This window comes from Dama dama, chromosome X, assembly GCF_033118175.1.
Source record: "Dama dama isolate Ldn47 chromosome X, ASM3311817v1, whole genome shotgun sequence".
In the NCBI taxonomy this organism is placed as follows: domain Eukaryota; kingdom Metazoa; phylum Chordata; class Mammalia; order Artiodactyla; family Cervidae; genus Dama; species Dama dama.
Window position 1 is genome coordinate 71,043,986 of NC_083714.1, and position 25,742 is coordinate 71,069,727.

The window sequence follows — 25,742 nt, forward strand, 5'->3', positions numbered from 1 at the left end:
AATGTTAAATAAATATTAAATGCTCAATTACATTAAAACATTTACTTTTAAAATGTATAACAATGAAGCAGAAGTACTTGTTTTGCATTTTTATATAGTTAAAATGTGGCACACTATGCAAGGAGTAATAATGTATCAGCAAGTATTAGTTTCACCAGTTCAGTTCAGTTTCACCAGTTCATCAGTTCAGTCACTCAGTCATGTCCGACTCTTTGCAACCCCATGAATCACAGCACACCAGGCCTCCCTTTCCATCACCAACTCCCGGAGTCTACACAAACTCATGTCCATTGAGTCAGTGATGACATCCAGCCATCTCATCTTTTGTCGTCCCCTTCTCCTCCTGCCCCCAATCCCTCCCAGCATCAGGGTCTTTTTCAATGAGTCAACTATTCGCATGAGGTGGCCAAAGTACTGGAGTTTCAGCTTCAACATCAGTCCTTCCAATGTGCACCCAGGGCTGATCTCCTTTAGGATGGATTGGTTGGATCTCCTTGCAGTCCAAGGGACTCTCAAGAGTCTTCTCCAACACCACAGTTCAAAAGTATCAATTTTTTGATGTTCAGCTTTCTTCACAGTCAACCTCTTACATTCATACGTGACCACTGGAAAAGCCATAACCTTGACTAGATGGACCTTTGTTGGCATAGTAACAATGTATATTTTAAAGTGTAGAAAAATATTCATTCAGGTTATTCTTTAGAGTTTGTACTTCTAAATATGAATTTAATTAATGTAAATATCTTAGATGTGTATAAAATGCTTGCTTAAATAACATTTATTTCTTTTTTTTTTTTTCATTTCTTTGTCCTAATTGTAATTCTAGAAGAGGTAAAGTTAATTCATTTTTTTTTCAATAACATTTTAATAGGACCAATTCATTTGTCATGTTTTTATTTTCATACTTGGCCCTTGCACATTCTTATGTATATTTCACTTCGCCATATAACACATTCGCCGGAAAAAACTTTTTCAAAGATCCCTGATATGAACATATTGTTTGTATATTGTAAATGGAACATTTAACAACAATCAGTGTTCATAGACCCATCTCAAAACTCACTACTGGACACTCCATTGCAATCCAGAGAGAAGAAATCCAGTTCCATGCACCAGAACACCGATGGAAGCTTCCCTAAACAAGACCCTTGACAAGCCAATCGTCTAACCCCACTCACTGGGAGAAAACTCCACAATAAAAAAGAACCACAGACCATCAGAATATAGAAAGACCACTCCAAACACAGCAATCTAAACAGGATGAAAAGGCAGAGAAATACTCAAGAAGTAAAGAAACATGAAAAATGCCCCCCAAGCCAAACAAAAGAGGAGGAGATAGGGAATCTACCTGAAAAAGAATACAGAACAATGATAGTGAAAATGATCCAAAATCTTTAAAAGAAAATAGAGTTACAGATAAATAGCCTGGAGACAAGGATTGAGAAGATGCAAGAAATGTTTAACAAGGACCTAGAAGAAATACAGAAGAGTCGATTAAAAATGAATAATGCAATAAATGAGATCAAAAACACTCTGGAGGGAACCAACAGTAGAATAACAGAGGCAGAAGATAGGATAAGTGAGGTAGAAGATACAATGGTGGAAATAAATGAAGCAGAGAGGAAAAAAGAAAAAAAAAAAAAAAAAGAATCAAAAGAAATGAGGACAACCTCAGGGACCTCTGGGATAATGTGAAATGCCCCAACATTCAAATCATAAGAGTCCCAGAAGAAAAAGACAAAAAAAAAAAAAAAAGGCCATGAGAAAATACTCGAGGAGATAATAGCTGAAAATTTCCCTAAAATGGGGAAGGAAATAGTTACATACATCCAAGAAACCCAGAGTCCCAAACAGGATAAACCCAAGGCGAAACACCCCAAGACACATATTAGTCAAATTAACAAAGATCAAACACAAAGAACAAATATTAAAAGCAGCAAGGGAGAAACAACAAATAACACACAAAGCGATTCCCATAAGGATAACAGCTGATCTATCAATAGAAACTCTTCAGGCCAGAAGGGAGTGGCAGGACATACTTAAAGTAATGAAAGACAATAACCTACAACCCAGATTACTGTACCCAGCAAGGATCTCATTCAGATATGAAAGGGAATTCAAAAGTTTTACAGACAGGCAAAAGCTGAGAGAATTCAGCACCACCAAACCAGCTCTTCAACAAATGCTAAAGGATCTTCTCTAGACAGAAAACACAGAAAGTTTGTATAAACATGAACCCAAAACAACAAAGTAAATGGCAACGGGACCATACCTATCAATAAGTACCTTAAATGTAAGTGGGTTGAATGCCCCATCCAAAAGACAAAGACTGGCTGAATGGATACAAAAACAAGACCCCTATATATGCTGTCTACAAGAGACCCACCTCAAAACAAGGGACACATAGAGACTGAAATTGAAGGGCTGTAAAAAAATATTAAATGCAAATGGAGACGAAAAGAAAACAGGAGTTGCATTACTCATATCAGATAAAATAGACTTTAAAATAAAGGCCATGAAAAGAGACAAAGAAGGACACTATATAATGATCAAAGGATCAATCCAAGAAGAAGATATAACAGTTATAAATATATATGCACCCAACATAGGAGCACCACAATATGTAAGGCAAATACTAAAGAGTATGAAAGGGGAAATTAACAATAACACAATAATAGTGGGAGACTTTAATACCCCACTCACACCTATGGACAGATCAACTAAACAGAAAATTAACAAGGAAACACAAACTTTAAATGACACAATGGACCAGCAAGAACTAATTAGTATCTATAGGACATTTCACCCCAAACAAACAATTTCATCTTTTTCTCAAGTGCACACGGAACCTTCTCCAGAATAGATCACATCCTGGGCCATAAATCTAGCTTTGGTAAATCCAGAAAAAATTGAAATCATTCCAATCATCTTTTCTGACCACATTGCAGTAAGACTAGATCTCAATTGCAGGAAAAAAAAAAAAAAAAAACTATTAAAAATTCAAACATATGGAGGCTAAATAACATGCTACTGAATAACCAAAAAATCATAGAAGAAATCACACACAAAAAAAGAAATCAAAATATGCACAGAAACAAATGAAAATGAAAACACAACAACCAATACCTATGGGACACTGTAAAAGCAGTGTTAAGGGGAAGGTTCATAGCATTACAGGCTTACCTCAAGATACAAGAAAAAAGTCAAATAAATAATCTAGCTCTACACCTAACACAACTAGAGAAGGAAGAAGTGAAGAACCCCAGGGTTAATAGAAGGAAAGAAATCTTAAAAATTAGGGCAGAAATAAATGCAAAAGAAACTAAAGTGATGGTAGCAAAAATCAACAAAGCTGAAAGATGGTTTTTTGAAAAGATAAACAAAATTTACAAACCATTAGCAAGACTCATTAAGAAATAAAGGGAGAAGAACCAAATCAACAAAATTAGAAATGAAAATGGAGAGATCGCAACAGGCAACACTGTAATACAAAGGATCATAAGAGATTACTACCAGCAGCTCTATGCCAATAAAATGGACAACTTGGAAGAAACGGACAAATTCTTAGAAAAGTATAACTTTCCAAAACTGAACCAGGAAGAAATAGATCTTAACAGACCCATCACAAGCACAGAAATCGAAACTGTAATCAGAAAACTTCCAGCAAAAAAAAAAAAAAAAAAAAAGCCCAGGACCAGATGGCTTCACAGCTGAATTCTATCAAAAACTTAGAGAAGAGCTAACAGCTATCTTACTCATACTCTTCCAGAAAATTGCAGAAGAATGTAAACTTCCAAACTCATTCTATGAAGCCACCATCACCCTAATTCCAAAACCAGACAAAGATGCCACAGAAAAAAAAAAGAAAAGAAAAAGAAAGAAAAAAGAAAACTACAGGCCAATAACACTGACGAACATAGATGCAAAAATCCTTAACAAAATTCTAGCAAATAGAATCCAACAACATATTAAAAAGATGATACATCATGACCAAATGTGCTTTATCCCAGGAATGCAAGAATTCTTTAATATCCGCAAATCAATCAATGTAATACACCACATTAACAAATTGAAAGATAAAAACCATATGATTATCTCAATAGATGTAGAAAAGCCTTTGACAAAATTCAACATCCATTTATGATAAAAACTCTCCCGAAAGCAGGAATAGAAGGAACATACCTCAACATAATAAAAGCTATATATGACAAACCCACAGCAAGCATCACCCTCAATGGTGAAAAATTGAAAGCATTTCCCCTGAAATCAGGAACAAGACAAGGGTGCCCACTCTCACACTACTATTCAACAAAATTTTGGAAGTTTGGGCCAGAGCAATCAGAGCAGGAAAAAATAAAATAAAAGGAATCCAGATAGGAAAAGAAGATGTGAAACTCTCACTGTTTGCAGATGGCATGATCCTCTACATAGAAAACCCTAAAGACTTTACCAGAAAATTACTAGAGCTAATTAATGAATATAGTAAAGTGGAGGATATAAAATAAACACACAGAAATCCCTTGCATTCCTATACACGAACAATGAGAAAACATAAAGAGAAATTAAGGAAACAATATCATTCACCATTGCAACAAGAAGAATAAAATACTTAGGAGTATATTTACCTAAAGAAACAAAATATCTATACATAGAAAACTATAAAAAACTAATGAAAGAAATCAAAGAGGACACAAACAGATGGAGAAATATACCGTGTTCATGGATTGGAAGAATCAATATTGTGAAAATGAATATAATACCCAAAGCAATCTATAGATTCAATGCAATCCCTATCAAGCTACCAGTGGTATTCTTCACAGAACTAGAACAAATAATTTCACAATTTCTATGGAAATAAAAAAAAAAAAAAAAAAACCTTGAATAGCCAAAGCAATTTTGAGAAAGAAGAATGGAATTGGAGGAATCAACCTGCCTGACTTCAAGCTCTACTACAAAGCCACAGTCATCAAGACAGTATGGTACTAGCACAAAGACAGAAATATAGATGAATGGAACAAAATAGAAAGCCCAGAGATAAATCCACATACCTACGGATACCTTATCTTTGACAAAGGAGGCAAGGATATGCAATGGCAAAAAGACAACCTCTTTAACAAGTGGTGCTGGGAAAACTGGTCAACCACTTGTAAAAGAATGAAACTAGAACACTTTCTAACACCATACACAAAAACAAACTCAAAATGGATTAAAGATCTAAATGTAAGACCAGAAACTATAAAATTCCTAGAGGAGAACATAGGCCCGACATAAATCACAGCAGGATCCTCTATGACCCACCTCCCAGAATATTGGAAACAAAAGCAAAAATAAACAAATGGGACCTAATGAAACTTAAAAGCTTTTGCACAACAAAGGAAACTATAAGCAGGGTGAAAAGACAGCCTTCAGAATGGGAGAAAATAATAGCAAACAAAGCAACAGAGAAAGGATTAATCCCAAAAATATACAAACAACTCCTGCAGCTCAATTCCAGAAAAAATAAATTACCCAAACAAAAAATGGGCCAAAGATCTAAACAGACATTTCTCCAAAGAAGACATACAGATGGCTAGCAAACACATGAAAAGATGCTCAACATCACTCATTATCATATAAATGCAAATCAAAACCTCAATGAGGTACCACTACACTCCAGTCAGAATGGCTCTTATCCAAAAGTCTACAAGCAATAAATGCTGGAGAGGCTGTGGAGAAAAGGGAACCCTCTTACACTGTTGGTGGGAATGCAAGCTAGTACAGCCACTATGGAGAACAGTGTGGAGATTTCTTAAAAAACTGGAAATAGAACTGCCATATGATCCAGCAATCCCACTCCTGGGCATACACACCGAGGAAACAAGATCTGAAAGAGACACGTGCACCCCAATGTTCATCGCAGCACTGTTTATAATAACCAGGACATGGAAGCAACCTAGATGCTCATCAGCAGAAGAATGGATAAGGAAGCTGTGGTACATATGCATCATGGAATATTACTCAGCCATTAAAAAGAATTCATTTGAATCAGTTCTAATGAGATGGATGAACCTGGAGCCCGTTATACAGAGTAACATAAGCCGGAAAGATAAAGACGAATACAGTATACTAACTCATATATATGCAATTTAGAAAGATGGTAACGATAATCCTGTATGCAAAACAGAAAAAGAGACACAGATGTACAGAACAGACGTTTAGACTCTGTGGGGGAAGGCGAGGGTGGGATGTTCTGAGAGAACAGCATTGAAACAAATATACTATCAAGGGTGAAACAGATCACCAGCCCAGGTTGGATGCATGAGACAAATGCTCAGGGCTGGTTCTCTGGGAAGACCTAGAGGGATGGGAAAGAGAGGGAGGTGGGAGGTGGGATCGGGATGGGGAACACATGTAAATCCTTGGCTGATTCATGAAAATGTATGGCAAAAACCACTACAATATTGTAAAGTAATAAGCCTCCAATTAATAAAAATAAATGGGAAAAAAAAAACAACTATCAATGTTGATTAGTCAAATACAATTAGGACCGTAGATCACATTATTATGTATTATTTCAATTATTTTAATCCTGCAAATAATTTTTTCATAGATTTTATCACTTATCACAATAAATATGAATATAGTTTTCAGACATTTAGCTGACATATCTTTTTTCATTCAAAACTTCTGAATTATTTACAAATAGCCAAATGTCTTCACACACATATTTCCAAGTACCTGCTGATCACTCTGAATTAATGACAAATAAAATCAACTACACACTGAGTGGAAAATTTGTCAAAGATGATACAATTTTTATTTTAGTTGTTACCTTAAAAATTAAGTTATAATGTTTTCACAAAATGAAAGTTCTAAAATATATGAAAAAAATTAAGTTATAATGTGTTCACATAGCCTATAGTTCTAAAAATTTAATTATATGACTCATAGTTTCTCAAAAATCTAGTAATGTAAATAAGCTTAAAAACCTAGTAAGGATAATTATATTTGGCTGATATTTGAAATGGCAAATAACTAAAATGTATATGTGACTAACTAATCAAGAACTATTAGTCAATGTGAAATGCCGTTAACTTCTGTAGCTATCTGTAATTCTTTAATCACTAAAACAAATATTAAAAATAAAACACAGGTCTGTAGGATGGCAAACATGTTTTGATAGGAAGGTAATTCTTTTCAATTCAGTTTAATAATCCCTCAATTTAGTTCTCATCTTTTAAATACACTTTAAAATAACACTTTTCTCATGAATGTCAGTTTGTTTTCTGATATGTTAAAAGTGATTTATCTTATCTCCTGAGTTCAGTAAAGCATGTCAAGTCACTCACAAGTTGAATGCAATGGTAGATGTCATTAATCCATTTTCTTATCTCCACAGGGCTTCCCTTGTGCCTCAGGTGGTAAAGAATCCACCTGCAATGTGGGAGACCTGGGTTCAATCCTTGAATTGGGAAGATCTCCTGGAGAAGGGAATGGCAACCCACGACTGAGCGACTTTCACTTTCATTTTCTTGCATGCAATACTTCAAGTACTTAAGCCTTAATCTAATTTACCTTTAACTAGCCCCTTCTCCATGAGCTCTATATTTACAGATAGCTTGACAAATGCAACACATTATTTCAAATTATTGTGTTAATCATAGTGTATCTGGGCTTCCCAGGTGGCTCTAGTGGTAAAGAACCCACCAATGCAGGAGACACAAGAGATGCAGGTTTGATCCCTGGCTTGGGAAGATCTCCTTGAGGAGGAAATGGTAACCCACTCCAGTATTCTTGCCTGGAGAATCTCATGGACAGAGAAGTCTGGCGGTCTACTGTTCATAGAGTCACAAGAAGTTGGATAGGACTGAAGCAACTTAGCACACACACACTCAATAGTGTAATGACTCTTCTAAGAGCATGTGCACTTTTAAAAGATGATTCACTAATTCGTCTCTTCATTCAGCAAGTTGATTTATTTTCTACAAAATACCTGAGGAATGGAACACAGAGCTCATAGGAAAATAGGCAGGTAAGAAAAGATAGAATGAGTATGTGATCGAAATATGTACTGAGTCACCTGGGCAAAGGGACTTCTAAGAGCCTCTAATATGATAGCTTATGAATTAAGACTTCTTATCAATAATTATTTTAAACATGACAGAGATATAACTTTGCTAAAATTGATGAAAAGCTATGACAATGCAGCAATGCAAATATTATGCCACGAATGAGTAGAAGTTTTATAAGGGAAAATGTGGCTATGGAAATGCAGTAGTGCTACTTATCCAAAGTATTAAGTTTTCACTTAAGACTTCAGACTTCTCCAAACCTCAACTGTTTCCAAAGTGAATTTTAAAATATTCTATTGGGCTTTTTAATCTGTACAATTCATATGTTTCCGGTTATATCAAATTCACAATACCATCACATGCAAGCAAACATTAAGCAATTTTTTCTGCTAAAATTTCAAGTCAATTGGGCAATTGGCTGCATTAAAAAATAATTTTGTCATTATAAACTTAATGTTTTCATCTACATGCCTAGATACCATCAAGATAGATCCTATGTAAATATCTAAAACGGATGCTAAAAATCACATCTTAAACTTTCTACTTGAATTAAAGAATCTCTTCCACCCCAAACAAAACCCCAGACTTATAAACTTGGCCAATCCCTTCTACTGTTTGGGCCATAATTTTCCTTCTTTAAAAAATGTAGGAAACTTCCCTGGCAGTCCAATGATTAAGATTCTGCACTTCCACTGCATGGGGCATGGGTTCGATCCCTGATTGGGAAACTAAGATCCCACATGCCATGCAGCACGGCCAAAAAACAAAGAAAGAAACAAATTTTAAATTTAAATGTAGAATTAACCTTTAAATTCCTTTGTAATGCTAATGTTATTTAACATGACTCTCAAAAAGTTTTGAGGCTCCAGTCTTGTGCCTGATTTTCCCGGTTGCTTAGAGGTAAAGAATCTGCCTTTAATGCAGAAGTGAGTTCCATCCCTGAGTTGGGAAGATGCCCTGGAGTAAGAAATGGGAGCCCACTCCAGTATTCTTGCCTGGGGAATCCCACGGACAGAGGAGCCTGGCAGGCTACAGTCCATGGGGTTGCAAAGAGTCGGACATGACTGGACAACTAAACAGCAACAAATCTTGTGTGAGATACTGTGCTAAGCACTGCAGAAACAAAGATAAATGTCACAGGAATTCTGCCATTACGGCTCTGATATTTTAATGGAAAGCACAAGCATATAAGCAAATAATTACATTCAAAGTTGGCAATTCAATAACTGAGGTGATTTTGAACGCTAAGGGAACAAAAGAAGGTCTAATACAGAATGGATGGTTTGGCAGAAAGTGGGATGGATATTGGCAGTGAGTGGGAAGAGCTGGCCTGCTGCACAGGCATGAAAGTAAGGCTCCCTTTTGTCAGAACATTCATAGTTCACAGTTGGAGGAGAAAAGGGTACATAAGAAGAGACATGAAGAGATGACTAATACAATGGTGCTCAAAATTCTCCAAGCCAGGCTTCAGCAATACGTGAACCATGAACTTCCAGATGTTCAAGCTGGTTTTAGAAAAGGCAAAGGAACCAGAGATCAAATTGCCAACATCCACTGGATCATTGAAAAAGCAAGAGAGTTCCAGAAAAACATCTATTTCTGCTTTAATGACTACACCAAAGGCTTTGACTGTGTGGATCACAATAAACTGTGAAAAATAATTCAAGAGATGGGAATACCAGGCCACCTGACCTGCCTCTTGAAAAACCTATATGCATGTCAGGAAGCAACAGTTAGAACTGGATATGGAACAACAGACAGGTTCCAAATAGGAAAAGAGGTACATCAGGACTGTATATTGTCACCCTGCTTATTTAAATTATATGCAGAGTACATCATGAGAAACGCTGAGCTGGAAGAAGCACAAGCTGGAATCAACATTGCCAGGAGAAATATCAATAACCTCAGATATGCAGATGATACCACCTTTATGGTAGAAAGTGAAGAGGAACTAAAAAGCCTCTTGATGAAAGTGAAAGGGGAGAGTGAAAACGTTGGCTTAAAGCTCAACATTCAGAAAACTAAGATCATGGCGTCTGGTCCCATCACTTCATGCGAAATAGATGGGGAAACAGTGTAAACAGTGTCAGACTTCATTTTGGGGGGGCTCCAAAATCACTGCAGATGGGGATTGCAGCCATGAAACTAAAAGACTTGGAAGGAAAGTTATGACCAACCTAGAAAGCATATTAAAAAACAGAGACATCACTTTGCCAACAAAGGTCAGTCTAGTCAAGGCTATGATTTTTCCAGTGGTCACGTATGGATGTGAGAGTTGGACTTTGAAGAAAGCTGGGTGCCAAAAAATTGATGCTTTTGAACTCTGGTGTTGGAGAAGACTCTTGAGAGTCCCTTGGACTGCAAGGAGATTCAACCAGTCCATCCCAGAGGAGATCAGTCCTGGATGTTCACTGGAAGGTCTGATGCTGAAGCTGAAACTCCAGTACTTTGGCCACCTGATGCGAAGAGTTGACTCATTTGAAAAGACCCTGATGCTGGGAAAGATTGAGGGCAGGAGGAGAAGGGGACGACAGAGGATGAGATGGTTGGCTGGCATCACCGACTCGATGGACATGAGTTTGAGTAGACTCCATGAGTTGGTGATGGATAGGGAGGCCTGGCATGCTGCAATTCATGGGGTCATAAAGAATCGGACACGACTGAGCGACTGAACTGAAACTCAGATACGAGAAAGCCTTGAATGCCAGTTTAAATTTGAGTATTGACTGATTCATTGATTAATTGAAGTACTGATTTACAATGTAATCTCTATGTATTATATATAATCAGTATAATATAATATTTACAATATTATATCAGCTTGAGGTGTACAATATATTGATTCAATACTCTTATACATTACAAAATTATCACCATGGTAAATCTAGTTACCATATGTCTCCATGCAAAGTTATTACAGTATTTTGACTATATTTCCTCTGCTGTCCAGTATATCCCTGTAAAATTATATCTATTTTATAAATGGAAGTTTATATGTCTTAATTTCCCTTACCAATTACACTCATCCTCCCCATGGCCCTCCTTTCTGGTAACCACCAGTTTGTTCTCTGTATCTGTAAGTCTGTTTTTTTTTTTTTTTAATGTTTGTTTGTTTTCTGTGTCTTTTAGATTTCACATATAAGTGAAATCATATGATGTCTGTCTTTCCGGCTTAAAGTTGAATTTTTTGATGTAGACAATAAAATGACTTTAGCTGATTCTAATTTAGGGACAATAGCATAAATAAAATCTTACAGCATGAAAAATATTGTTTTTGTTTTTCTTAATGAAAACATTGAGGGGTAGACTGAAAATGTCCTTGAATTTCAACAATTAAACAATAATATTTGAAAGAAATATTATGTTTTGAGGAAGTCTCATATCATCAGAATGGTCAGTTCACTTTACTTTGCTGATGGGGGCACTTTAATGGAAAAAAGTGAGAAGAATCAGGATAGCTGATCAGGGGCTTCCCGGGTCGCACAGTGGTAAAGAATCCACCTGCCAATGCAGGAGATGCTGGAAAAATGGGTTCAATCCCTGGGTTGGGAAGATCCCCAGGAGTAGGAAAAGACAACCCGCTCCAGTATTCTTGCCTGGAAAATTCTATGGACAGAGTATCCTGGAGGGCTACTGTCCATGGGGTTGCTAAGTCAGTGGGGACTGAGCATGCATGCAAGATACATTCTACTAAAATAGATTATTCTATGATTGCAGGACTTTCCTTGGTTGTTTAACAGTGGAGACCCAATACTCATCACACAGGAATAAAACTGATTCTGGAGCAAGAAGGAATCCTTTTTAGTAATGATAGATTGAGATACTGGGTTTATCAAACTCATACACTTTAATCTCTATCACTACTACTGCAACTCATCCATAAACTCAGTTTTAAGAAGGTTGCTTTGGAAGTTTATCTAGAATCGCAAAAATGTATACATTTGTCAAGTTATGTCTCTTTTTTTTTTTGTAACTATGTAAAACAGAAAAAAATCTAGATATTCAAAAAATGTTTACTACACTACAAGAAAAATGCTGATCCTTTATTTAATAGTACATTTAATTCATTTAAAATTATATGATACCCTATTAGTAGTGTCCTTGGGTCTCTTTTCATTGATATTTCAGTGAGACCATTTTGCTGTATTTACTCAAAAGCATAAATGTTCTTTATTCTCTTTTGCCATTATAAAAAGAATGTCAGGGAAAGATTAAATAAACCATTAAAGTTGGGTTCACAATAAATAAACCACAAAAAAATAGGTGCTACTTAGTGTGAGAAATACACTTTTTCTAAAGGCGTATTTTATATAGGAACTTAAGGAATCTGAATTCAGATATCACAAGTTTGAAAGTGTTCATTAATTTACATAGTTTCTCATTTTATCTATCATTCTAAAACACTTGCATACATTAAGAAACTGGGTTGAAGGGTCAAAATAAGCACTGGAGAGAGAGACTTAATTTCAGATTAAACAATATTTTATTACTTTGACACCAAATCACAATACTGCCTTACTAAGCAACAAATAAACTAACACGAAAATCTACTTCATGTTCAAAATGAAATAAGTAACGTATATTAAAGTCTTTATAAATACAAAAGTCTGCTCTAGAATAAGGTAATGTGACATGTCAACTTAAATTTTAAATTAGAAAAGCAAAGTCAAATTATAAATGTGTAATTTCTGAATTGAACGTTAGTGCGAGATTTGGCAGTTACAACTTAGTATTCCTCACAATGTACTGAAGGCAGGATTTGAATCTCTATATCACTATGTTTTGTGAGACTGTATGAGCTTTTAAATGTTTTATTGTATATAGTTCTGCTGCTGCTGCTGCTGCTGCTGCTAAAGCACTTCAGTCGTGTCCAGCTCTGTGCGACCCCATAAACGGCAGCCCACCAGGCTCCGCCGTCCCTGGGATTGTCCAGGCAAGAAGACTGGAGTAGGTGGCCATTTCCTTCTCCAATGCACAAAAGTGAAAAGCGAAAATGAAGTCGCTCAGTCGTGTCCGACTCTTAGCGACCCCATGGACTGCAGCTTACCAGGCTCCTCCGTCCATGGGATTTTCCAGGCAAGAGTACTGGAGTGGGGTGCCATTGCCTCCTCCGGTATAGTTCTGTTGTGGTTTTATTGTATATAGTGCCTGTTTAAAATGTTAAGTGACAAACAAAAAGGCACCCTACTTAATGGGAGAGGACATTTGCAAATGATATATCTGATAAGGGGTTAATATCCAAAATATACAAATAATCCATACAATTCAGCATCCAAAAAATCAATTAAAAATTAGTTGAGAGTTTAAATACATTTGGGCTTCCCTGATAGCTCAATTGGTAAAGGATCTTCCTGCAATGCAGGAGGCCCCGATTCAATTCCTGGGTGAGGAAGATCCACTGGAGAAGGGATAGGCTACCCCCACTCCAGTATTCTTGGGCTTCCCTTGTGGCTCAGCTGGTAAAGAATCCGCTTGCAATGTGGGAGACCTGGGTTCGACCTGTGGGTTGGGAAGATCCCTTGGAGAAGGGAAAGACTCCCACTCCAGTATTCTGGCCTAGAGAATTCCATGGACCACAGGGTTGCAAAGAATCAGACACGATTGAGCGACTTTCACTTCACTTTCACTTTGAATCCTTTCTTGTTTTTTTCCAAAGAAAACATACAAATGGCCAGCAGACAAATGAAAGGATGCTCAACATCACTAACCAGGGAAATGCAAACTAAAACCACAATGAGATACCAATCCCCACCTATCAAAACAGTCATAAAAAAGACAACAAACAACACATGTCGGTCAGGATGTGGAAAAAAAAGGAAGCCTACTGTGTTGTTGGTCAGAGTGTAAATTGATGCAACCACTTAGGAAAAGAGTATGGAAGTTCTTCAAAAAATTAAAAATAGAACTACCATAGGATAGAACAATTTTGTCTCTGAGTATTTGGCCAAAGAAAATGAAAACACTAATTCAGAAAGATATAGCACACCAATGTTGACTGCAGCATTTATCATGATAGCCATGATATAAGATCAAACTAAGTGTCCATCCTTAGATGAATGGATAAAGAAGATGTGATTTAATGTATGTATGTATGTGTGTGTGTGTGTATATATATATATATTTATTTATATACATATAATATATATATATGTGTATATATATATACAATGGAATATTGCTCAGGCATAATAAATGAAGTCTTGCTGACATAGACAACATAGATATCTATCTAGAGGGTATCATGCTAAGTAAAATAAGTCAGACAATGAAAGACAAATACTATCTGATCTTACTGATAGGAGGAATCTAAAAATCAAAACAAAGAAAAGCAAAACAGACTAATAGATACAGGCAATAAATGTGTATTTAAAAGACGTTAGGGATCTAGGCTGTTGAAATAAGTGAAGGGGATTAAGAGGTACAAACCTCAGTTACAAAATACATAAATCATGGGAATATACAGAATGTGGAATATGGTCAGTAAAGCTGTAATAACTTTGTTTGGGGACAGATGGCTACTGTATTTATGGTGTTGATCATTTCATATTGTATGCATATTCAAATCACTCTGTAGTATACCTGAAACTAATATAAAGTTGAGCATTAACTATATTTCAATCAATTAAATATTGAGTGGTACACCTTAAACCTGATTTTAATAAATGACAATTACCCTCTCCACACATTAGACATTTGAGATTTTCTGATCTTTGGTTTATATTTTGACTTCATTTAATATTACTTTAATGACCATAGTAATGCTTGCAATATTCTCTGGTAGCAGGTGAAACAGCTCCCTGAAAAAGGTTTACTTTTTTCTGTGATGTTATGAACAAGCATTTCAAATAGACTAGTTTTTTTTTTTTTTGGTGTTAGCTCTGTCATCTTTTAAAAGGAATACTTCTGAGAGCATTCTGAAAAATAAGGAAAAGATGGCTGAAAGCAAAACTTGACATTGCAGTTTTAATTTTAGTTCACATTCCAGAAGACACTAGTTTTAAGAGAAAATGATTTAAGGATGTTCATCATATTATCACAGATTTGACAAGATCCGCAAGTGTCATTATGAATGCTGATGATAAGATGTCAGAAGCTAGATAAAAGAATAAAAAGTAAATGAAAGTACATGAAGGAACTGAGCTCTTCTCTTTAAAGGTATTTTATAGATAGTGATGCAGATTATTTCATTTAGCATGATACTGTCTAGATTAATTGTGTTGGCAGAAGGAAACCAGATTGCTCTTTTCTGAAAAAGGACATTTGGCTTTAATCACCATTTACATATATTGAAGCTATTGGCACTAGATACAAATAGAATTAAGAGTTTTGATGTAATTTCTGTACTACCAACATGACGTTTTAAAGAATGCTAAAAATCTTGCAAACAAATCACTGTATACAGTAGTGATGAAATAGAATATTTTTGCAGAAAGTAGTGTAATTTTTTCCTCATTTACAGATGGAACTGATAAAACTATGTAGCAATGAGAGAATCACTTTAATACCAAGAAAAAATGCATTTAGAATTAAAATGATCAGCTATTTTTTTTAAAGATAACTGTGTATCTGCTAAAAGCCTTGATAGGGAAAAAAAGTAACATTGATATGCAAATTATCATGATAATATATAGATAAATAACCAAAAACATCTAAATGATAAGATGGGGAGGGGGGAAAAATGAAGGAAAGGAAAGAGAGAGAGAGAGAGAAAAAACAGAGAATGAGAGATGTTTGTATTCACATTTCTTGAGATTACAACTTAATCTTTGTTTAGAGACTGAATGGGCAGTAGAATCTGCATTTAAATAGTTTGTTTTTTTTTTTTTACAAATAACGAATATTGCCTTAACATTAAAAAAAAAAAAAAAAACAAAACTATCTGTTGCTATTTCATCATATTTTATTTTATAACCAATACATTTTCTCACTTTTTATGTCACTTTCTAAGTAGTTTATCAAAGAATTGACTGTTATGTATGGAGACATCTACCATTAAATTTTAATGTGCTAGCCAAATCACCATGATGTTACTCTAATTCACAGATAGACAGAGTTAACACGTCTTGACGGAAATTTATGTTGAATTTCTGGTGGTAATAATGCTTTCTAACAGAACTATCCAGAAGCTAGTTCTTTTCCCCTAGATTCTCCTACAGGTACAATAAATATGTCCACCTTGAGGAGGAAAATTGTTTTTCCCCTTCAGTAGTGAGCAACATTAGTGGTTCAAGGAGGACAATAAGACACTGTGCTGAGGTGCATTGTGAGGAGACAGGAAAGAGAGCAGCAGATCTATTTTTGCAAATCAGACAACATGCCCTTGTAATATAGTAATTAAATGTTTATTAGATAAATGGAGTCTATGTGCTCCTGAAGTTATAGATTGGATATTAAGGAAAATTAAGCTAAAGGTCACTTGTAGATATTCTTTATTTTTTAAGAGAAAAGCAACATAACTTGTGTAAATGGAGGGTAGTGATAAGATAATTGTGGGACTTGAAATACTGCAAGGAAATATAAAATTCATTCAGATATCTGCACATTTTACACAGTTCATAAACTTGGCTTCTTTTCTCCACTTAACTATAGATTATTACTGTATAGTAACTTAATATAGACTAACATAATGTCTGAATTTGGCAAAGAGGAAAATGGGGAATTGGCATTACCTTATTTTTTTCCTTGAATAACGTACTTTAACAATTGTTTCCTAATTGTCTGCTATCTACTCTCAAAATAAGAGTTGATAACAAGGAAAATAAAACTAGTAGTGATTCATCTAGAATTTTTATTGAAAAACAAAAGCTTTCATGCATACGTGGAGATCAGAATTTTCTAAGATTTCTCTTTCACATATATTGAGGGAAGAAAATACTTAGGCTTTAAAGCAATGCAGTCTTCTCTACTACTGTTTAGTTTCTCATTTTAAGGTTATTCCAGTCAGATTCTGGTAGCCAGATATTAATCTGTTCAACAATTTTTATTTCAGGTTTTTCTTTGTTCCACAACCAAATAAATGTGTGATGTTAGGTACTTCACATCCTCACTAGGACTGTTTTCTCATCTATAGAATAAACTATGTGAACTCTCTCATCTTCAAAGTTCTTTCAGACAAAAAGTTATTTTCCTTTTGTCATTTTTTAAAAAGAGGTAAGAAAGCTTTCCAATTGTTTAAGGCTCAGCCCACCACAGCTTCCCAGGTGGCTCAGTGGTAAAGAATCTGCCTGTCAAGCAGAAGATGCAGGAGACCCTGGTTCAATCCCTGGGTCAGGAAGATCACCTAGAGGAGGGCATGGCAACCCATTCCAGTATTCTTGCCTGGAGAATCCCATGGACAGAGGAACCTGGTGGACTACAGTCCATGGGGTCACAAAAGAGTTCGACAGGACTGAACATGCACACACACAACCTACCACATAATACCTTGACTAGATATTCAGCAGTTTGCTACTACTGTACATAATTCTAATTTTTTAATTAATTTATTTATTTATGGGGCTTCCCAGGTGGCAATAGTGGTAAAGAACCCACTTGCCAATGCAAGATGTAAGAGAGGTGGATTCAACTCCTGGGTCAGGAAGATTCCCTGGAAGAGGGCATGGTGACTCACTCCAGTGTTCTTGCCTGGAGAATTCCATGAACAGAGGAATCTGGAGGGCTACAGTCCATAGGAACACAAAGAGTCAGACATGACTGAAGAGACTTAGCACACACACACACACATTTATTTATGGCTGTGCTAGGTCTTCATTGCTGTGCTTTCTCTAGTTGCAACAGTTGTGGGCTCCTCTTTAATTGCAGTGTGTGGTGGCTTCTCTTGTTGCAGAGCATGGGTTCCAAGTTCCTGAGCTTCACTAGTTGTGGCTCCTGGCCTTCAGTAGTTGAGGCTCAAGGGGTCAGTTTTTGCGGCACTGGCTTAATTGCTTTGCTGCATATTGAATCTTCCAAGACTAGGGATAGAACCCATGTCCCAAGCATTGACAGGCTGATTCTTAACCACAGGACCACCAGAGAAGTTCGGGCACATAATTTTAAAATAAAAGAGCAGATCATTGTCAACAGTGCCTGAGGGTTAGTGATAATACCTCTTCTACTCCCCATCTTATAATTTTGGAGAAAGACATTATAGAGAAAATATTCTTGACTTAAAATGTCTGAGATGAGATGTCATCATGCCTCTAAACTCATACTAATGATTAAAGTAAATGATTCTAAAAATTGTAATTTTACAAATCTCCTTATCTGATAGAGTAATTACCTCCTACTTTGTATGATATTATTCATCTTTGAAACAAATAAAAAAAGTCCCTAAATTAGAAAGTGTTCTGGCCAAAAATTGAATATATGTTAAACAGATAATCACATGCTCCCATGGTGGTTACAATCCTCACATGCTTATCATTATGACTTTTCTCTGCACTCTATTCCAGGAAGTATATTAAGTTATTATGACCTTTTTAGTCCAGCTCACCACATGGAAGCACGCTTTTGGACAAAAGGATCTCTCCAATAATGCTATTAAAAATGTTATATTATGCACTATTGTTTCTGTCTACTTCTAGGAGTCATGCAACATGGCTGCAAGTATTAGGAAGAGATAGGTGCCAGTACACTTTGCCTGGATCTTGAGAAGCATAACTATGGATAAATAAATTGCAGGAGTCTGGTTTATTGGTAATATGCACCATTTAAATGGATTTTAAAATTTTAATTTTACAAATTTTCCTTACTTTAAAAAATTCCTTCCATTGTTAATTTACACCAATACTTTTTCTTCATTAAAGGCATTTCTATGACTTGATGTTCAAGAGAGTTTTGATTAAATCAGGCCTTTACTTATGATGAGTCTAAAAAAATTTAATTATTCTGGATAATGTGTCTAACTTTCTGAACTAAAATAAAATCATATGATGGCATTAAATGTTAAGATATTGCCAATGGTAACTGTTCATATAAGATAAGGAGCAAAGAAGGTAAGGCAAAATAAAATGAAAGCAAAAAAAAAAGAAAAAAGAAAGAAAACAAAATAGTCTTGTGCCGAATTCTCAGTGTACTTCCTTGGCTAACTATGTTTAACATAGCTTCAACAGCTCTTCTAGTTCTACTATTTCAAGAAAACAAATCAAGGACAGAGTATTTTGCTGTACTCTGTTAAGCATAGGCTATAATCTTCTCTTTTATTTTTCCAGGGCTGTGTTCTTCATAAAACTTATTTTGGAGGAGAAGATAGTTATATTTTCTCCAGTGGTAACATGCAACCAAGAAAAAAGCTAAAATCCTAAAATGATACATTATTTCAAGGCATTTTGCTATCCTACTTAAATAGTATATGTGAAAATGTGAAATATACAGTGCATGTGTTCTCAGTTGCTCAGTAGTGTCTGACACTTCGCAACCCATGGACTGCAGCCTACCAGGCTCCTCTGTCCATGGGATTTCCCAGGTAAAAATACTGGAGTGGGTTGCCACTTTCTTCTCCAGGGATTCTTCCCAAGCCAGGGATCAAACCTGCATCTCCTGCATTGGCAGGTGGATTCTTTACCACTGAGCCCAATCATGCCCAATAAGAAAAATTCAATAATGAAACTGTACCTGCCTAACACTGAGGTTTTTACTCACATTATGGATGAAGTCCACAGTGAGGAAGGACTGTAACAACTGCCCTATGCTGACCCCTCAAACCCACCAGTTTTATCCAAGAGGGAAATGAAGTTGATAGAGACTGCTGTTTTTAATTTTTTCTTCCCTTGCCTTCTTTTGTTCTTTCTTTCCTTCATTCTATTGTCTATTCACAATTGAATCTATGTTATTTGTATATTTGTTTTAATCTTAGATATCCATGTTCTTTTTACCTTTCACACATTTGGAAAATAAGATTGACTTTTGATGACTTTCTTAGATGACTTAAGTATAGCAAAATCTTTTGTTTGAGAGTATGTATATGGACAAATTTTTATTTATTTATTTAATTTCCAAATAATGACCCTGATACTGATCTCATGAATTCATATGACAGCTCATAGTCTATTTGGAAAGTTTTTAAAAAAGAATTCATTACTTTCTGATTAGTAGGGATTATTGGGAAATTAAGGATTAAAAAAGCAGTCTATTACCGTGTATATTCTTGGTATGTTTATACTCCTGGAATAGTTAGGCCAAAAATGATGTACAAAATCATTTACAAAAATGAGTAACAATTTAATGCTGTGCTGATAACTGTAAATCATCTTTATAGTATAAAAGTCATTTTTTTGGTAATATTTACCTTTAACTAGAATTTTGAGAATTGACATATCTATAGAAAATCATGACATGTTTAAAAATAAAGTTATTAAGGGCCGATTTTTTAAAATTTCTATAATTAGTATTATATGATCAAGAATCACAGTGTCCTGATACTCAGACATTTAGAGTTCTTTAAAGAGAAACGTGACAGTGGGGAAATAAACAAGATGGCCCCAGTCAGGTTCTCTTGCCCCACGCTCTCATGACCTCTCACCCCATGTTCTGGAAACAATGACTTTGCACAGTTATGTAACAGCTGAAATCACTTATAGCACTGCACATGCACTTCACAAAGTACTTGCTTGAACATGGGCTACTTTTCTTACATAGGCTCCACTTGGAAAAGTCCTGGAGGTTGTGTGTGTGTGTACAGGAGCTACCACCATGAAAACCCTGGCCGCTGCTGCATTAGGGCTGCACTGGAGCAACACCATGGTTATGTTATATGAGGTTATGCTGTGACTATGTTGTTACTACATTATGGTTATGATATGGCTGCTTCTACAGCCTCTGCATAAGCCAGGAGAGAGGCTGTATTATGGCAGTTGTGCCAGCCAGGAGAGAAGAAAGGTGTCTGCAGTTCCTATGGCTCCTTCTGTCTTCTTCCAGCCTCTTAGCTTGAGCCTTGCCTACCCTGGGTTCAGCAAACAGTGTGGAGAGTGTGAACAGGATCAGTGATGCAGTGATCCTTTCAAATATTTGAAGAATCAGATACTGTCACTGGTTTCTCATATTCTAAGTGAAAAATTGGAAGTGAGTAGTTTTATGATCCAGACTTAAAAAATATTTTCTTGAAAGATGAAATAATATTCTGAAGAATTTTTAATCTCTTATGATGAATAATCCTGTTCAGGATCATTAATAACACAACTGCTTGAAAAACTTCATTTTTCTTCTGTACCAAGGAGTATCTAGAAAGATGGCTCTCTAGAGAGCAAAATGATATTTTCTTTATTACATTTTTAAAGAAGATCATGTATTCTTTTTATTAGAACTGCATTGAATTTTGCAGATTTCTGCCACTTGAGAAGCTTTAGGTTTTTCATAGAGAATATTAGTCATCAGAAAATAAATTACAATCTTTTTTTAATGGTGAAAGGATTACATTTGTTGATGTTATTTTGCATACTTTCACAGAAAATGTTTGATTTTTCATTTAAAAGGAGTATGTTATGTATCCCACATATAAAATGGCTTCACATTATTTTCTTACAGATTATTTTTAAGAAATATATGTTGAGTCACAAATTTTGGGCTCCTATTATGCACTTTAAGAAAAAATATTAAAATGTTATTTTATCATGTTTATTAAAATTCATGGAAACTTTAAAAGGTGCTAATAGTCCTTTTAATCAAGCAATAAAAGGAGGAGTAGACACATATCTCATTTTACTGTATTTTATTTCATTTTTTACAAATTGCAGGTTTGTGTCAATCCTGCAGAGAGGAAGAACAAGTCTATAGGCACCATTTTTTCAACAGTATTTGTTCACTTCATGCCTCTGTGTTACAGTTTTCTCCCAATATTTCAAACTTTCTCATAATTATTATATTTGTTATGGTGATTTGTGATTAGTGATCTTTGATGTTGCTATTGTAATTGTTTTAGGGTACCATTAATCATGTGAAGTATTAATTCAATGGTTAATTGAAACCATTAACCTATTTGAATGCAGAGTTCCAAAGAATAGTAGGGAGAGATAAGAAAGCCTTCCTCAGCGATCAATGCAAAGAAATAGAAGAAAACAATAGAAGAGTAAAGAGGAGACATCTCTTAAAGAAAATTAGAGATACCAAGGGAACATTTCATGCAAAGATGTGTTTGATAAAGGACAGAAATGGTATGGACTTAACAGAAGCAGAAGATATTAAGAAGAATTGTACAAAAAAGATTTTCATGACCCAGATAATCATGATGGTATGATCACTCACCTAGAGCCACACTTTCTGGAATGTGAAGTCAAGTGGGCCTTAGGAAGCATCACTATGAACAAAGCTAGTGGAGGTGATGGAATTCCAGTTGAGCTATTTCAAATTCTAAAAGATAATGCTGGGTCCGGCCGCGGCGCGAGAGCCATGGCGGCCTCTGAGGCGGCGGCGGCGAATCCCGCGGCTCTCGCCTCAGGCGCCCTGGCCATCCCTGCGGCCGCTAGGGGAGCCGCCGCCGCCTCGGGCCGTGGGTGCCCCCTGGGAGGCTGAGAGGCAGCCGGCCGCGACCGCGGCTGCGAGGCAGCAGCCCGCGCGTTCGACGCTGCAGGCCCAGGAGCTCATCCAGCCGTCGGTGAGCGAGCTGTCCCCGGCCCTGCGGACCAACATCCTGTGCACGGTGCGCGGCTGCGGCAAAATCCTGCCCAACAGCCCTGCGCTCAATATGCACCTGGTCAAGAGCCACCGCCTGCACGATGGCATAGTAAATCCAACAGTAAGAAAATATTTGAAAACTGTACCGAAATTCTACTGTTGTACAATTGAAGGATGCCCTAGAGGCCCTGACAGACCATTTTCTCAAATTTCTCTCGTAAAACAGCACTTTATGAAAATGCATGCTGAAAAGAACCATAAATGTAGTAAGTGCAGAAATTCGTATGGCACCGAGTGGGACTTGAAAAGACATGCAGAGGATTGTGGCAAGACCTTCCAGTGCACATGTGGCTGTCCCTATGCCAGCAGGACTGCGTTATAGTCCCACATCTACTGAACTGGCCATGAGATCCCTGTAGAACACAGGGATCCACTTAGTAAGAAAAAGAAAATGGAAAACTGCTTGCACAGCCAGAATCTGTCCAGGAAGACCACTGAATCACTGAGCAATAAACCAGTTAGTTCCACGACCAGATGCTCCAGAACTAGAAACTTCAGAAATAAAGCTGGTGGCTTCCTTTGAAGACTCTTGCAGCTCTAATGCCAAACAGCAGACTCTTCCAGCAGCTCCAAGGTACCCTCAGAAGTTGCTTTTACCAAAGCCCAAAGTGGCTTTGGTTAAACTCCCCGTCATGCAGTTTTCTCCTGTACCTGTCTTTGTGCCTACAGCCAACTCCTCGGGCCAGCCTGTGGTGTTGGGTGTCGACCAGCAGGGCTCTGCCCCCGGGGCGTGCACTTACTGCCCTTGTCCATTGGAACCCTGATCCTCGGCCTGGATTCGGAGGCCTGCTCTCTCAAGGAGAGCCTCCCTCTTTCAAAAGTTGTCAATCCTTGTTGCTGTTGAGCCGACTAGCACAGGTAGTCAAGTGAACTTGGGTAAAAGTCCATTTAGCCTGTTACAAGAACTTGGGAACACTTGTCAGAAGAACCACATTTCTTCCATCAGTGTACAGACCGACCTGTCCTACACCACACCACAGTTCATGCCGTCTGTACAGTGGGCCAGCCCTGACTCCTCTGTGTCGTTCTGTTCTCAAAATGATTTGACATTTGGTTCCCAGGTTTCCCTTTCCATTAGTGTTCAAACTCAGACTTTTTTGACCAGTTCTAAGGTAACTTCATCCATCTCTGCTCAGACTGATGCATTTATAGATGCCAGTTTCCAGCCAGGTGGGATCTCCAGAGAAACTCAGACCAGCGGAACGCAAAGTCCAGCAGAGGACTGAGTACAGATGGACCAAGCTGTAATGTGTGGAGACATTTTTGAGACTGTCCATTCATCATATGGTGTGTCTACAGATAATATTATAAGCAGTGGCTTAGTAGCAGAGACTGTAACTCATGACTTGTTACCTCAGAACCACCCTAAAACTTTAACTCAAGACACTGAGAAATCCACCCCAATTATAAACTTCAGTGCACCAAATAGTATGCTTTTGTCACAGAACATGACAGATAATCAGACCCAAACCATGGATTTATTAAGTGATCTAGAAAACATCTTGCAAGTAACCTACCTGGTCAGACGCTGGACAATCGTAGTCTTTTGTCTGACACAAATACTGGACCTGACATCCAGGTCCTATCTGGCCCAATCAAGAATCCTGCAATTGATTTTGATATTGAAGAGTTCTTTTCAGCCTCAAATATACAGACAGAAACCGAGGAGAGTGAGCTTAGCACCATGACCACTGAGCCAGTCGTGGAGTCCCTGGACATAGAAACCCAAACTGATTTCTTCCTTGCAGACCCTTCTACCCAGGCCTACAGTTGTAGGGGGGATTCTAGCTTCTTAGGCCTTGAGATGTTTGACATGCAGACACAGACATACCTGAACTTCTTTTTAGACAGTAGTCCTCGTCTGCCACTGGGAAGTATCCTGAAACTATTTTTTCCATGAATACTGATTCATCTGACACAGAGACCCAGACTGATGGAATCTCCACTGCTAAAAACCTGCCTGCCCTGGAAAGCAAAGTTCAGTTGAACAGTGCCAAAACAAAGACCATGAACTCTGGCTTTGAAACTTTGGGGAGCTTATTCTTCACGAGCAATGAAACTCAGACAGCAATGGATGACTTTCTTCTGGGCAATCTGTCCTGGAACACGATGGAATCTCAGTTCAGCTCTGTTGAAACCCAAACATGTGCAGAACTACACCCAGTCTCCAACTTCTGAAAGCGGAGTCCACATGGGGGATGGATTCACAGTTCCCTTCTGGATTTAGAAGATGAAGAACAGGGACAACAGTATTAACTCTACTGAATGTAGTCAACGATACAGGTACTTTGATTCTTTGAGATTCTTTGCCTTTTTGTACTTGTAAACATGAAATTTGTGTAAAAATTTGTGAGTGTATTATAAAGTGTAAGATGTTGATCTGAACATGATTGTTTTTGTGTTGCCAACGTTTGCCCTTTCAGTGTAGTCTTCCCTTCTTTAAAAAAAAAAAGAAAAAAAATGTATCTCACACCTTTAAAACCCATCTTGCCTTTTAGCTTAAGCCAAGCTCACCAGGACTTAGGGTACAAACTTAAGATCTTCAAAACATTTTCATCAAAGCTTGACTGACTTAAATTGCACCTAAAATACTCTTGCCAGTGCTTGTTAGGAAACTTCTGTTCCCTGATAACGTGTAAAGAAGTCTGACACTGCACCGTCAGATTTAAACACCAACAGCTTCACCTGCTTTGACATCTTACTCTTCCCTGATTTGAAGACACAAAGGAAAACTACGGTTGTCTTTAGCTTCTGAGACAATTTGCATATAGTCAATGCCATCCCTCTATGTGAACTGTTACTAGTATGAACATAAGTGTATAGTACTTTGCTCACAAGACATATTGCTGTACAATTATTGCTCAAAGTAGTAGCGGCAAGCACTTAGTGTAAATAGTGATCCTTTCAGTCTCAGTGACAGTAAGTCATCCCAACTCTGGAAACGCAGGGCTGTGGAATCATGCCTGTTAGCTCATCCTGGAGTGTGTTCTACAAGCCATCCCTCCTGCACCCTACTGAAGGCCAGGGTGGTGCTCCAGAGCTGCT

General features: G+C 37.0%; 1 protein-coding gene and 1 pseudogene across 6 annotated transcripts in view; one reads left to right on the plus strand and one right to left on the minus strand.

Annotated features, from left to right (window-relative positions):
• The window catches only part of PCDH11X (protocadherin 11 X-linked), a 904,836-nt gene that overhangs the window by 61,083 nt on the left and 818,011 nt on the right, over positions 1 to 25,742 (minus strand). The gene's annotated exons all lie outside the window — the stretch shown is intronic.
• LOC133051664 (ATM interactor-like) lies at positions 22,413 to 24,960 on the plus strand (annotated as a pseudogene).